Source organism: Megalobrama amblycephala, linkage group LG9 (genome assembly GCF_018812025.1).
Source record: "Megalobrama amblycephala isolate DHTTF-2021 linkage group LG9, ASM1881202v1, whole genome shotgun sequence".
Classification (NCBI taxonomy): domain Eukaryota; kingdom Metazoa; phylum Chordata; class Actinopteri; order Cypriniformes; family Xenocyprididae; genus Megalobrama; species Megalobrama amblycephala.
In genome coordinates, this window is record NC_063052.1 from 21,105,952 (window position 1) to 21,119,002 (window position 13,051).

General features: G+C 36.1%; 1 pseudogene; it reads left to right on the forward strand.

Moving 5' to 3' along the window:
- Window positions 1–6,943, forward strand: part of LOC125276225 — a 28,893-nt pseudogene extending 21,950 nt beyond the window's left edge.
- Window positions 6,944–13,051: the final 6,108 nt, after the last annotated feature.

A 13,051-nucleotide genomic window follows, 5' to 3' on the forward strand; every position in this document is an offset into this window, starting at 1 on the left:
TAAAATATCCCAAACTAAAATCAATAGAGCTCCAGCATTTGTATATTATTAGGGAAGCTCAGAACTTCACTTCACTGGAATTTTTGCAATAACGTTTAATCAACTGGTGTTTTGGTGGTTTTATTTTATTATTGTTTGTTTGTTTGTTTGTTGGTTGGTTGTTGTTGTTGATGATGATGTTGTTGATGATGATAAAGATACAGTCAGTTCTCCTCAGGTTTATACAAGTGCCCTGAAGCAAACACAGGTGTAGTTCATCACTTTATGTTCCACTAACGTTTGACAACCTCAGAGTGTCACAAATGTTTTTTCCCCCTTTACTTTCAGCACTAGATCTTAATTTCATTATTTTACACTTATTTTTTTTGTTTAATATTTTGCTTGAAATGCTGTGCATGTGCTGTTTTTCTTTAAATAATATAATAATAATTTATATTAAAAAATTAATTCATTTTAATTTTAATTAATATTTTATCAAGTGTAGTATTTTTTAAACTGTACATTTCATATTTATTCTCTGATGGGTTGTATAATTCAGGACCAAACCATCTATTTCATCACAAAAGCATTTAAATAGTTTATTAAATAGTTAATTTAAATGAATAGTTCAAATGACATCAAACCAAAGATATAGCCTAATGAGTGAACAAAAGAAGGATAGTGTCATATTCTGTGTTTGTGTTCCTTGTTGGACTTTTAGTTTGTAGTCTAGTTCAGTTCCTGTTTACTGTGATTCCCTCATTGCTCCTTGATTGTTTCCACCTGTGTCTTGTTAACCTTGTTAGTGTCTTTGTATTTATATGTCATGCAGGTTTTGTTTTTCTATGGTTTGTTGTGCCTTGGTTTTTGTGCTTTGTTTGTTTTTGGATCCTCTTGCTCTCGTTTCTACTCCGACACGACACGACACGACACGACACGACACGACACGACACGACACGACACGACACGACACTGCTTCACCAAGTTAGTTTATCATAAACTTCTTTCCTCAAAACTTTTTCTCACCATCACAGTAACCACAATCTGTTTCACTTCTCTCAAAATTAATTGTTTTCATAATGTTGTCTTGAACATGTTTGTGGACTCTCTCACCACTAATTAATGGACACAGTTTCTCATTTTTATGTTTACATCAACGGTTGTTGTCCTATTCTGATCTCTCAGGTGAGGTTTTGCATGAGAATCTACCACTGCAACATCAACAGTCAGGGTGTGATCTGTCTGGACATCCTGAAGGACAACTGGAGCCCAGCATTCACCATCTCCAAAGTGCTGCTGTCCATCTGCTCTCTACTCACAGACTGTAACCCTGGTAAGATACACACCCATGTGACACACTTCTAACTTGTCTAAGGAGAAGTGGTGGTTGGAAAGGGCTAAGTAGCACTTGTTAGCTGGTCATGGGCTGAAGCTCCAGTGTTTATCAGTATGTTGGAGCTCCACCTGTTTGACCTAGACTACATCAGAGGCAGTTACAGGTGTGGGCATATATGCAGTTGCTTAATGCTCATGTATAAAACTGCGTACACATGTTCAAAGATATTTTTAGTCAGTTTTCCTAACAAAACAACCATAGGCACCAAGTTTTAGGAATTCAGTTTACATTAAGTGATTGATAAATGATTGAATCAGTGTTTTAAACAGATTAAATGAAACAGAGTTTGAAAGTAATTAATCCCTGAAACTCTAGAGGGAGTTTTTGCTGAGGTTTAAATTTGAGACATTAATATTTCTTTCTAGTGCTCTCAAACTTGCATAAAGGGATAGTTCACCCTTTATGCGAGATAGAATTTTGTCATTTACTCGCCCTCAGTTTGTTCCAAACCTGTATAAGTGTCTTTGTTCTGCTGAAAACAAAGGAAGATATTTGGAAGAATGTCAGTAACCAAACAGATTTCATCCCCCATAGACTACCATAGTAGGAAAAGACATACTATGGTAGTCAATGGAGTATGAGATCTGTTTGGTTACTGACATTCTTCCAAATATCTTCCTTTTGTTTTCAGCAGAACAAAGACACTTATACAGGTTTGGAACAACCTGTGGGTGAGAAAATGACCATTTTCATTTTTTGGGTGAACGATCCCTTTAAAGAGTGCAAAATTGACCACTAGTGATACCAGAATGCATTGCATCTCCATTTAATCAGATTTTTCTTTTTCCTTTTTTTTTTTTTTTTTTTTTTTTTTTTTTTTTAATTAGCTTGTGTGTCTTGTTAAAGTAGAAATTAATCAAAGTCCCTTTAAGACAAGTCATTTCACTCGGCGGCCATCTTTGAAACGCCTCTCGGGCATCCTGGGCGTCATGCAATCTCTTTGAATGGGGAAACATCAAATTCTCCAAAACTGTTCGCCAACCTTACGATTAAATTTCATATTTGAAATCACCAATGAAATCTAACAACCGGCTCATAAATTTAGTTTCTAAACGCTCGAATCATGACAAAAAAACTATTTTTCAGGCTGGATCAAGCTAATGCGCATGCGCAGACCTAAATGCGCGTCTCTTCGGAGGCGCGCGTCTGACTGTTTCTATAGAAACCGATGATTCTAACGGCCGCTGAAGTGACGCGATGACTTTACCAGTCGGCGATTGGCTCTTATTTAGAAGGCGGGACTTATTCCGCCATATTGCGCGTTACACTTTCTCCCAGTCAAAACAATACGAGTGACACGTCTTGTGTTATTCTATAGTCTTTGAATTAATGCATGCAGTGGTCTTGTTTTAGTATTAAAAACCACTTGATGATTTTAAATAAATTTGTGTCCGTATAGTATATGTTGCCCGCCTAAAATATGTCTGATCGATACAGCCTAACTGTGAACTCTAACTTAGCATAACTTAAGTTTAAGGTAATCGGTTCATTTTTCAACAAACTTTTTAGATTGATTTTGTATTCATTTTTGTAACATTGTGACTGTTTGAGCTTAACTATTTATGCCCATGAAAATTTAAAGTTCAAACTCAACAATTCTGGGGTGTGTTTCCCAAAAGCATCATTAGCCAACTATGATTGCATGTTCCATTGATCTCTGTTGGTAATGACTGAACTTGTGACCATAGTTGGCTTTAGGAAATGCACCCCTGGTTAATTTATATTATATGTAAGTTTCATGAACTTAAAACAAATAGAATGTTCTAAATGCTCATCAAGGCTAGTAATTGTCCCATTGTCAATATAAATAATGGTTTACAGTGCTGTTATTTGTTCAAGCCAATAACTCAATATTCAGTAGATATGGGTGTTTGTTTGTTTTTTGTTTTTCCCCCAGAGTATGTACAATGTGCAGTAGATGAGTATCTCATAGTGGCATTCAATTTTATATCACAGATATCTCTGAACATAAGCTCAGTGCTCATTCACTCCATTTAAATGAGCAAGGTCATTGAGCTGCAGGAGAAACAAGCAATCATGCATTATTTTGCATATTCTGGTCTAATTGCATAACAGATTCTCCATTATTGCTGCTTTCACTGCTGCTAAATGATGTAGATCAGACGCCTTATTTTTATACATGTTTCAGATTCTTTTCTTTCCACAACTATGGTATAAAATACAGCTTGAGAATCATTTAACCCTTTTTTTTTTTTTTTTTTTTTTTTTTTTGTCTTCCCACTATCTGTCAAACACTGTAATCAGTATATGTTGGGGAAATGTGGCATCCTGCTTCTCACACAGTGGTGCTACAAATTAATTGTTCCTTTTCATTGGTTATATTTTAATGTGATGGTAAGAGTCTATCTCCAGATTAAATTAAGTACATACTGTACTGTAATGATGACTGACTTACTTGTTTCTGTGTCATGAGGTGAAATAAGGCCAAAAATTTGCTACAGTTGCTACATAAAGCAATGGTATAGCCACGGGAGTGGCAGCTGGCACACCTAAAAATAGATGCAGAATTATTATTATTATTATTATTATTATTATTATATTTTTTTTTTTTTTTTTTTTTTTAAATAGTCCTAATAAAAATGTTTTTGTAACTTGGGCTATTTTTATAATATAATATAAAATATATAATATATAATATATAATATATAATATATAATATAATATATAATATATAATATAATAAACAGAGCTCCCTGTCTACTAGTTACAATACAAAATAAACATGTACATCCGAAGGGATGTTGAAAGATGCAGTACAGTTATCGAAATCCCTATCGTGTCACATGTAATTGATCAATCAGTGTTTCAACCCTGGAAAGGCATCAATAAAACAACTTGTAAAAATTCTACATTTACCGTCACGTTTACCTCAGAAAAGCTGTTCAATGTCCAAAAACTCATTAGTCAGCTAAAAAAAAAAGAAATTCGAGAGCATTGTGATAAATGCACTATAGGCTATTGCATATGCGTTGTATTTGTTCTTAACATGTGCTTCAATATTGAATGTTTTGACAGCCACCATTTAAATGTTTAGGCATATATAAAAACGAGTAGAAACCTAATTGTCGTTAAAAAGTATTATAACATTATTAAAACTTCCTTAAGTGTAATGTGTAAGTAGCTTACACAGCAAAATCTCCAGAGTCAAATCAACTCTGCTCCGAGTACATATGGTCCCTCTCTAAATAGTGTTAAAATAACACTAAAGGAGAGTTAAAGTTAATGAGATAATTAAGCAATTAAGTGATGATTGTGCATTAGTGATGAACGCCTGCTGTTAACAAGCAGAATCACTGAAGAAAAAAGAAACACAAGAACTACAACTGACTTCAGTCACAGCCTTATTAATTGCTTAATTATCTCATTAACTTTAACTCTGATTCAGTGTTACTTTAACACTATTTAGAGAGGGATCATATGTACTCTGAGCAGAGTTGATTTAACTTTGGGGATTTTACGGTGTACAAATCTATTAATATTATAATGATGTACCAGCTGTGGTTCCCTGTATGGTTTATTGGTTAATTAACCAAATTAATCAAAATTGAATTTGAAGGTTATCAAATTGCAAGCTTCTGACTCAAAATCAAATCCAACTGTGAAATTTGTCAATGTCCAGTCCTAGTGAATTATTATTTATTTTATTTTTTTGAAGCAAAACATGTTACATGTTAAAATCAAAATTTTCTCCTGGCTGATTGTTAAAGGGAAAGTGGTTTATATTAACCATACTTTCTAATTAATAAACCTTGGTCGAAATGACATGAAAGACATAATTGTGTATATGAATTGTGAGTGCTACAAAGAGACGCCTTTTACATGGAAATCTTAATTTCTTCTCATTCTGTCGAGGTCAGACACAAGTAAAATCATGAAGACACCAGAGTGTTGAATTGAAGAGCTGGTTTGAATATATCTGCATTCCTGTAATTGGATGCTTTCTTATATGCTGTTTTCTCACCGCATTCATTTGTATGTTTGTGTTGAGAGAATAGCATGCAGCACTAATCTACTATACCGTTGCTCAAAAAAAAAAAAAAACCTATCAAGACTTTGACTCTTTTAAATGTTTCTCTCACACACCCATCCCCCGGTTTCCCTGCTGTTGAGCTCAGGCTTTGGGTCTGAATCAAGATATCCAACCCTCCCCCCATGTTGTGTGCCCATCCCCTCCAGTCTTTGTGACATCTATGAGATTCAGCTCATTATCATGGGGCAAGAGCCAATGACAGTTCTTTAACCTCTCACAGGCTTTCATCCCAATCACAATCTCCTACATGTGTCTCTGGAGTAACAACCTTTAACCCCTCTGAAGTCCTGACACACTTTCCTTTCCTGCATTAAATAAGTGATCAGACATGCTGGAATCATAAGGGTGCAGTTTCATTCTCAAAAAGAGAGCCCACAGACCACCTGATCTACCGAAAATGGCAAGAGCTTTCTCAATCTGGCTTTTGTTTGTTTGTTTTTTTAGGATCCAGGGGGCTTCTTTTATAATATATATATGCACAAACGGATTTGAACCTGAATTCTATGGATTTTATTATCCTATGTCAAAAGTGAGGAACAAGTCATGATTTATATAGGCAGAAACTGATATGAAAGTGTTATGCGTACGGCAGCTGATGAGCATGTTTACAGACTTTTTGGCACTTCGTATACCAGTAATTCAATTAATTAAACATTATGAAAATGTAATTTTAAAATGCTTTAACAATTTCGCTGAAATTATGTATAAATGTTTTTCTGAAAATAATGTCCCTTCGCACACCATTTTACAGAAAGTCTGATGAGTGCCGTACTACTTCTGAACCATAAGGGCATCTGTAAATGGACTTGATGCACTTGTACACATTTTATGAATAATTCATAGGAACATTTTGGAAACTGTCGTACTTTCACGTTTAGGATCATTCTATGCACATCTTTATAAATAAGGCCCCAGAGTCCAGAACATCTGCGTTAATGTGTCTTGCTACTTCACTGTGGGAGTGTTTCTAAAGTAGGAAAACACAATAGACCAGTTCAGACAATAGTGTGAAGGGGGCCAAACTATTATTAACTCCTCTCACTATTCCTTTTCCTTACAGCTGATCCTCTGGTAGGAAGCATCGCCACACAGTACCTGACCAACAGACCAGAGCACGACAGTATAGCCAAACAGTGGACCAAACGCTACGCTACATAGACGCTGACCCCTACCCATTGCCCCAACCAACTTTATCATCTCTCCTTCCTTGACTTGGACACTCGAAACGCCGAACTGGGACTCCCCAAACCGACAGCAAAGAACCCACATAGCAAACCGACTTGGCCCAAATGTGGCCTCATAATGGCACTGCTGGCGTGTTGCCGGCACTGGCATGCATCATGTCAGCCAACCGTGGGCCATGTGTGGCAATGATGGCACTGCATGCATGACGGCAGACAACATTTGGGCCGATTGTGGATGTGAGGTGTGTGGCCCAGATCAGTGTAGCGATTATGTGCATACTCTGTGTACTGGACAATTGTAAGTATTTAGGCCTGCTATATTCAAGGCAAGATTTACCCCCCCCCCCCCCCCCCCCCTATATATATATATATATATATATTTCCCCTACATAACAGTTTATTTAAAAATATATGTATAGTTATACAACTGGGCGGTCAACTATTGTTTATTTTGGCGCGATCTCCACGGTAACAGTAGCTTTTCTGGTTGGTGGATGAGGTTCACGTGATGCGTCGGTTGAAATTTCTCCCACTGAAGGGTGAAGACGTCTGTCGGACAACCGCTGTTCTAGGTAAGTGAAGTTATGTTGTGTACGACCTAACATTAGATGTTATGTTATGTTAGATGTTTTGAATCAATATTTGGCCTTTTGGAAAGAATTGAACTTAAATTTTTTTACAAAAAAGCCGCCAAATGCGGTTTAAACTCACAGATTATTTTGGTTATTATGATTAATGAATTCCATCACTCGTAACAGCTATCTTTAAAAATAGAATAACAACCCATTTTTGGCGCTTTAGATGAAACTCGGATGCCACTTAGTTCTTTATTGAAGTGAATTTTGCCTATAAGGTAGCTGATTCACTGCCCCTTGAACTTGAGAACCCAGATATGAGGATTGACGCGACCGGGGTGAGATAGACCGGCCTGCGGGATGTCCGAGGCGCGGTGCTTCCTGTCCAGTGTGCGGAACAATGTAGCCCACTGTTGTTAAAAAATCACAGCAAAATCCGCAACAGTAATTGACTTTTTTAACTGAAAGTGATTCAAAGATTGTACAATCAGATTTAATTATCTAAATCTAATCTCTGACTTTGATAATCAGGATAGGTCTATGTCTGATATTTTTGTTTTAGCTAGTAGACATTCTTAAAACAATAAAGCAATTTGTTATTTCGTAAGCATTTTGCATCAGTCATGTAGAATCAAATCTGGAATAATCATTGTGTCACATAAACAAAGACATGTTTTTGGTATTTGTAGGAGGTCATTGTTAGTTTACATTAACCTATGCAATAAGTAACCGTTTAAGACAGACCAGTACATTTTGAAATTAAATGCACTTTTTTTGAGGTGGAAATAAGATGTTATGCTTTGAATGCGTTACATTATCAGTACTTCAACAGTGCATTGGTTACTCTGTTTACACCACAGTTTCCATATCTCAACATTTTTAAGGTTTTTGTTTGCTAAAATGGTCTTATTTGTCATAATACTGTTGTCAAACTCTGACAAGCCAGTTAGTCATTCAATAGTGCCATATTATTGGCAATCATTTCCTGTAAAAAAACACCAAAGCAACCTTATTTTTCATTTGTTACCTACATTTATTTACAGTAGATGGATGAATGTTTGTATATGTATTTATTAATTTTGTATTATTATTTTGTCTTTTAGCTGCTGTGAGGAAAAAATTGTCTGACACCACAAGACTAATAGTCTGCTGGAATAAGGAGAGAGCACTTGTGGAGAAATGAGGGGCTGCAGAGCTGTACTTCACTTCCTGAGGACAGTCCTAAATAGGATCACGTTCTCCCTCACACATACAAACATTCTGATGTGTAAACTTGTTTTAAGTATTTTTTTTTTTTTTTTTTTATTTGCTCTATATTTGTTGAGAGTAAAATTACATTATAATATCTTTACATTTCAGTGCTAGATTCATTCATATATTCATGAGGTGGTAATAAGATATGCTTTGATTGTACTAAATAAAATAGCCTTCACACAGTTACACAATTCTGAATGTGGTTATTATTATTATTATTATTATTATTATTATTATTATTATTGGCTTGTGCAATATTGTTAAATAAACTAATTTTGAGAATTGAATTTTCTTGTGACTCATTTGTTCACATGGTTTGGGTAAGATTAGGCTGGGTTATGGCTCATTTTTGGGGTTTCTGGTTAAAGAGTGGTGGTGATATGGTTAACATATGGCTGAGAATTGGTACCAATAATAAAACCTGTATTGGCCCACTTCAGGGCCAGTTAAGGGTGATTAACTGGCTGAGATTCGGGCCGGTTATGGCCCATGTGTGACCCCTGTCTTTAATCCAGTTCTGGGCCACTTCAGGGCCGTCATTCTTTGCGGTACTTGGGCCGAGGGAAACGTGATCGTGTGGCCCGGAGCTGGGCCAGAAAACATTTGCTATGTGGGAACTAGCACTGATAAAAGCCAACTGTGTTGTCTTGCGTCACCTGCGTCAGGGGGAAAAAAAACTGCACGTGAACGCACCAAGAGAACTACAGCTGACTGTCAGCAAGGAAGCACGCACGTTCTGCGCATATATATTCGTAATTCAGAATGGGAGACTGCAGGCACATACACAAATGAGTAAACAAAGCAGCGTGTGCTTACCCTTTTGAATATCATTCAAGCTGACCACTTTCTATATTCCACTACGGCTCACATTAAGATTAAACATTCGCCCAGGAACACTCCGGTACGTGATGTAAAATTAGAAGAGCATTCTGTCTGTACCGCCTTGACTTGTTAATCGCCAGTTGGAACTGTCAGTTTATTGGATGAATTTAAAGGGTTAGTTCACCCAAAAATAAAAATTCTTCAGAACACAGATTAAGATATTTTTGATAAAATCCGATGGCTCAGAGAGGCCTCCATTAACAGCAATGTCACTGAACCTCTCAAGATCCAGAAAGGTACTAGAGACGTAGTTAAAACGGTCAACGTGACTATAGTGGTTCTACAATTTTGACGAGAATACTTTTTGTGCGCAAACAAACTTTGTTCAACACGTTCTTCTCTTCCATCTGGTCCTCTGATGTGTGCTTACAAAAGCACCGTGACGCATGCTCAGGAAGGTGACGTAGAAGCCGGTGTTCTGACATATGACCGGGAAGTGCAGCACTGTGTTTGCAAGCTGAGGAAGATGCGCTCTTTACATCAACAGCTGTGCCCAGTCGAAGACTGTTTATTTCAGAAGTCGAGTGTTTCCTTGACCCAGTTTGAAGTCATCTGGTGAAAAATGTTCACTGCACAACTTCATTTGCTTGATGTATCGAAGCGATAAATCAACATCCTGATTAACAGCCAGCGGCCATATATTCAGTCACTCAAAATCATTCGATGGGAAATGGTGAAAGGTAATTTTAAGGCACTTTTACCTACTTTTATTCGTTTCTCTCGCACCATTTTAAACACTACACCAAGACCTAAAGCACAATCAAAGTAGAATTCAATAGTTTACATATGGCGCGTCTTCCTCTGCTTGCAAACACAGTGCTGTGCTTCCAGGTCATATGTGAGAACGCCAGCTTCTACGTCATCTTCGCGCGTATGCGTCGTGGTGCTTTCGTGAGCGAATGTCGTGTTGAGCAAAGTCGTTATTTTTATTTCTTTTGCGCACAAAAAGTATTCTCGTTGCTTCATAAAATTATTGTAGAACCACTGTAGTCATGTCAACTGTCTTTAATACCTTTCTGGATCTTAAAAGGTTTGGTGACATTGCTGGCAATGGAGGCCTCTCTGAGCCATCGGATTTTATCAAAAATATTTTAATTTGTATTCTGAAGACGAACGAAGGTCTTGCATGTGTGAAACGACATGAGGGTGAGTAATGACAGAATTTTAATTTTCGGTGAAATAAACCTTTAACAAAAACAAAGAATGAGACATCTTACTTAATGAACATGAAGCCTGTTTTTAGGACATTAAACAGGTCATTTTTAGGATTTTTCTTTTTTTTTCTTTGTGATATTGGTGACCACTCATTTCCACTTCAAATTCTAATTAACATTAAACATTAACAAAAAAAAACAAAATGAATAAAAGGTCTGAAATGCGTTAGTGTAATGAGAATTCGGTAGAGTTGTACTTATTGTGATTTTAAAATTGTGCCTATGCAAAAAATATAGTGTAAAATCTAAGACTTATTTTACATTTTTAACAAAATGTAACTATTTTCTGGAATTTGTAGTGAAATAGGCTTTTTTTTGTGACATTCACTTCTTGAAACATGCTCATTTTGTTTTTCTTTTGGTATAATTGGTTGGGGGTGGTGGTGGTGGTGTTTTGCGTTTTCCTTTTAAAATTGACAAATGCAACCAATCATTCATCTCATGCAAAGCTGTTTATAGTAAGCACACATTGTGAGATAATACATTGTTCATATTCTAATAAGTGTTTGTACTGTTTGACTGCTGTTAGGCCTGCCTGTTTCAACTTGTTAATTACCACGGCTAAAGCTTTCCTTCAGTAAATAAATGGTTTACCACATATTTAACCAGACTAATAGTCTTGTCAGTGGTGCTCTGTGGCTTGTTAATAATTTCCATCAACCTTTCGATATGACGGGCATCAAAACCACAATGCTATTGTTATGAGCAACTTTGTCAATGTTCATGACACAACCATCATACCACAAATGCAGTTGTTGCAAAGCAACAATTGTATGTAATGTGTATATGGTCCATAATATCACCATTACACTTTTTTTTTCTTTTTCTTTTTTTTTTTTTAATTTTTTTTGCTTTTAATATCATATAGCCTATCATATAGCCTACAGACAATTTGCATCTCCATTACATTTCAGTAGGATATAGAACAAAAATTACATTCTGCTTAATTTGGCTTTTGTTGAAATTTGAGGGTTTGAAGAGAGAAAATATAATTACTGACAGTTACATTTTCAAATGACAAAATTTAAATCCTAATACAAGGGCCATCTTTTTTCCACTCACTGTCATTTCTGCCTCTGAAAGTAAATAACGGAAAAAAGAAAATGGAAAAAAAATACAAGAACTTTCAGAACTGAAATGGATTTTCAAGTACTCTTGAAAACACATTCAGATTTATTCTCTTTGCGCAGCTATTCCCAAATCTATACAGTTCCCTGTCATTTCCAGGCACTCAGAGACTATAGGCGTCTTTACTTGACATTATGAATACACGCAAGTATACCGCACTGTTTGCAATATGACCTAATATTCCAATTTGACCATAACCAGAACATCTATTAGCGATGTATAAAGTTATTCCCTCTTTCTGGGTTTTTTTTTAGAGTCAAAACAACCATTTTAAATGGCAATTAAAGAATCTCTTATTGACTTTAAGTGTGTATGTGGCATTGGTTGAGTGTAACTCGATTGTCTGCTAGCAAGCAGCAGTCAGACTATCTGCCCACATCAATAAAAGTCATCAAGAAAGATTTCTCGCTGCATGCTGCTGTTTCCCTGTATGCCACATGACCTCATGCTGCACTGAATACACCATGCAACATCACATTGAGAGTCTGTAAAGCAGACAGACAGGAAGTAGATCGGCTCACCTTCCCCTTTCTAAATGTGAGAAGGGTGTGTTTTTATGCGAAGATCAAATATGGAATAATAGGGGGTTTCCTATATAACGGGGTTGCCTGGAAAAAGGAAGGAACTTGCCCGCACATTTTACTCGACTAGTATTGCATCACAAGCGTGACCCTCAGATCTTATAACACCAGAGAGGAACATTTTTCATGCATACATAAGATACAAGGCTCTAAATAGATGAAAAATGGTCAGTTCTGATGGTCGTGAACCATGGCAAAAGCAAATAATAAAACATAACCATATAATCATAATCATAAAATAAACAGGCTCATCACTTATATTTTTTGTTGATGTAACAGGCCATCTGTCTGGTCAAACTATGGAAAATAACTTTACTCCTTCACTGGCAGCCATGATAAATTCGTTTTATTCAGCCACAATGTGTTTTGTTGAATTTTTGGCTGCCAAGAGCATGAAATCATCCATATTCAAGAGACAGTTAGAAACCAAAGTTGTCCATTATTCTGTTCAGCCTCTGTCATATTAATACATTTACAAATTGTTGGGCCTATATGCCATTATTGGTACTACTATATGAATAGCCTACACTGGGATTTTAAGGATATTTTTGTTTACTGTTGAATGATAAACAAGTGTGGTACTGTGTTGAACAATCACTTGATGTAAATATAAAATATGGATCCTAAAGCAGAATCAATCACAAACAGCTAAGAATCTCTGACTTGACCTGTTTTGGGAAGATTATCGAAAATGCAATCCAATACATATATTGTATTACTTCTAATAAAGTAAACTGGAAAACAGATAACTTTATTTAGTTTATGGAAGAAGTAATTTTACATTACGTGCCAAAGCTCTACACAAAT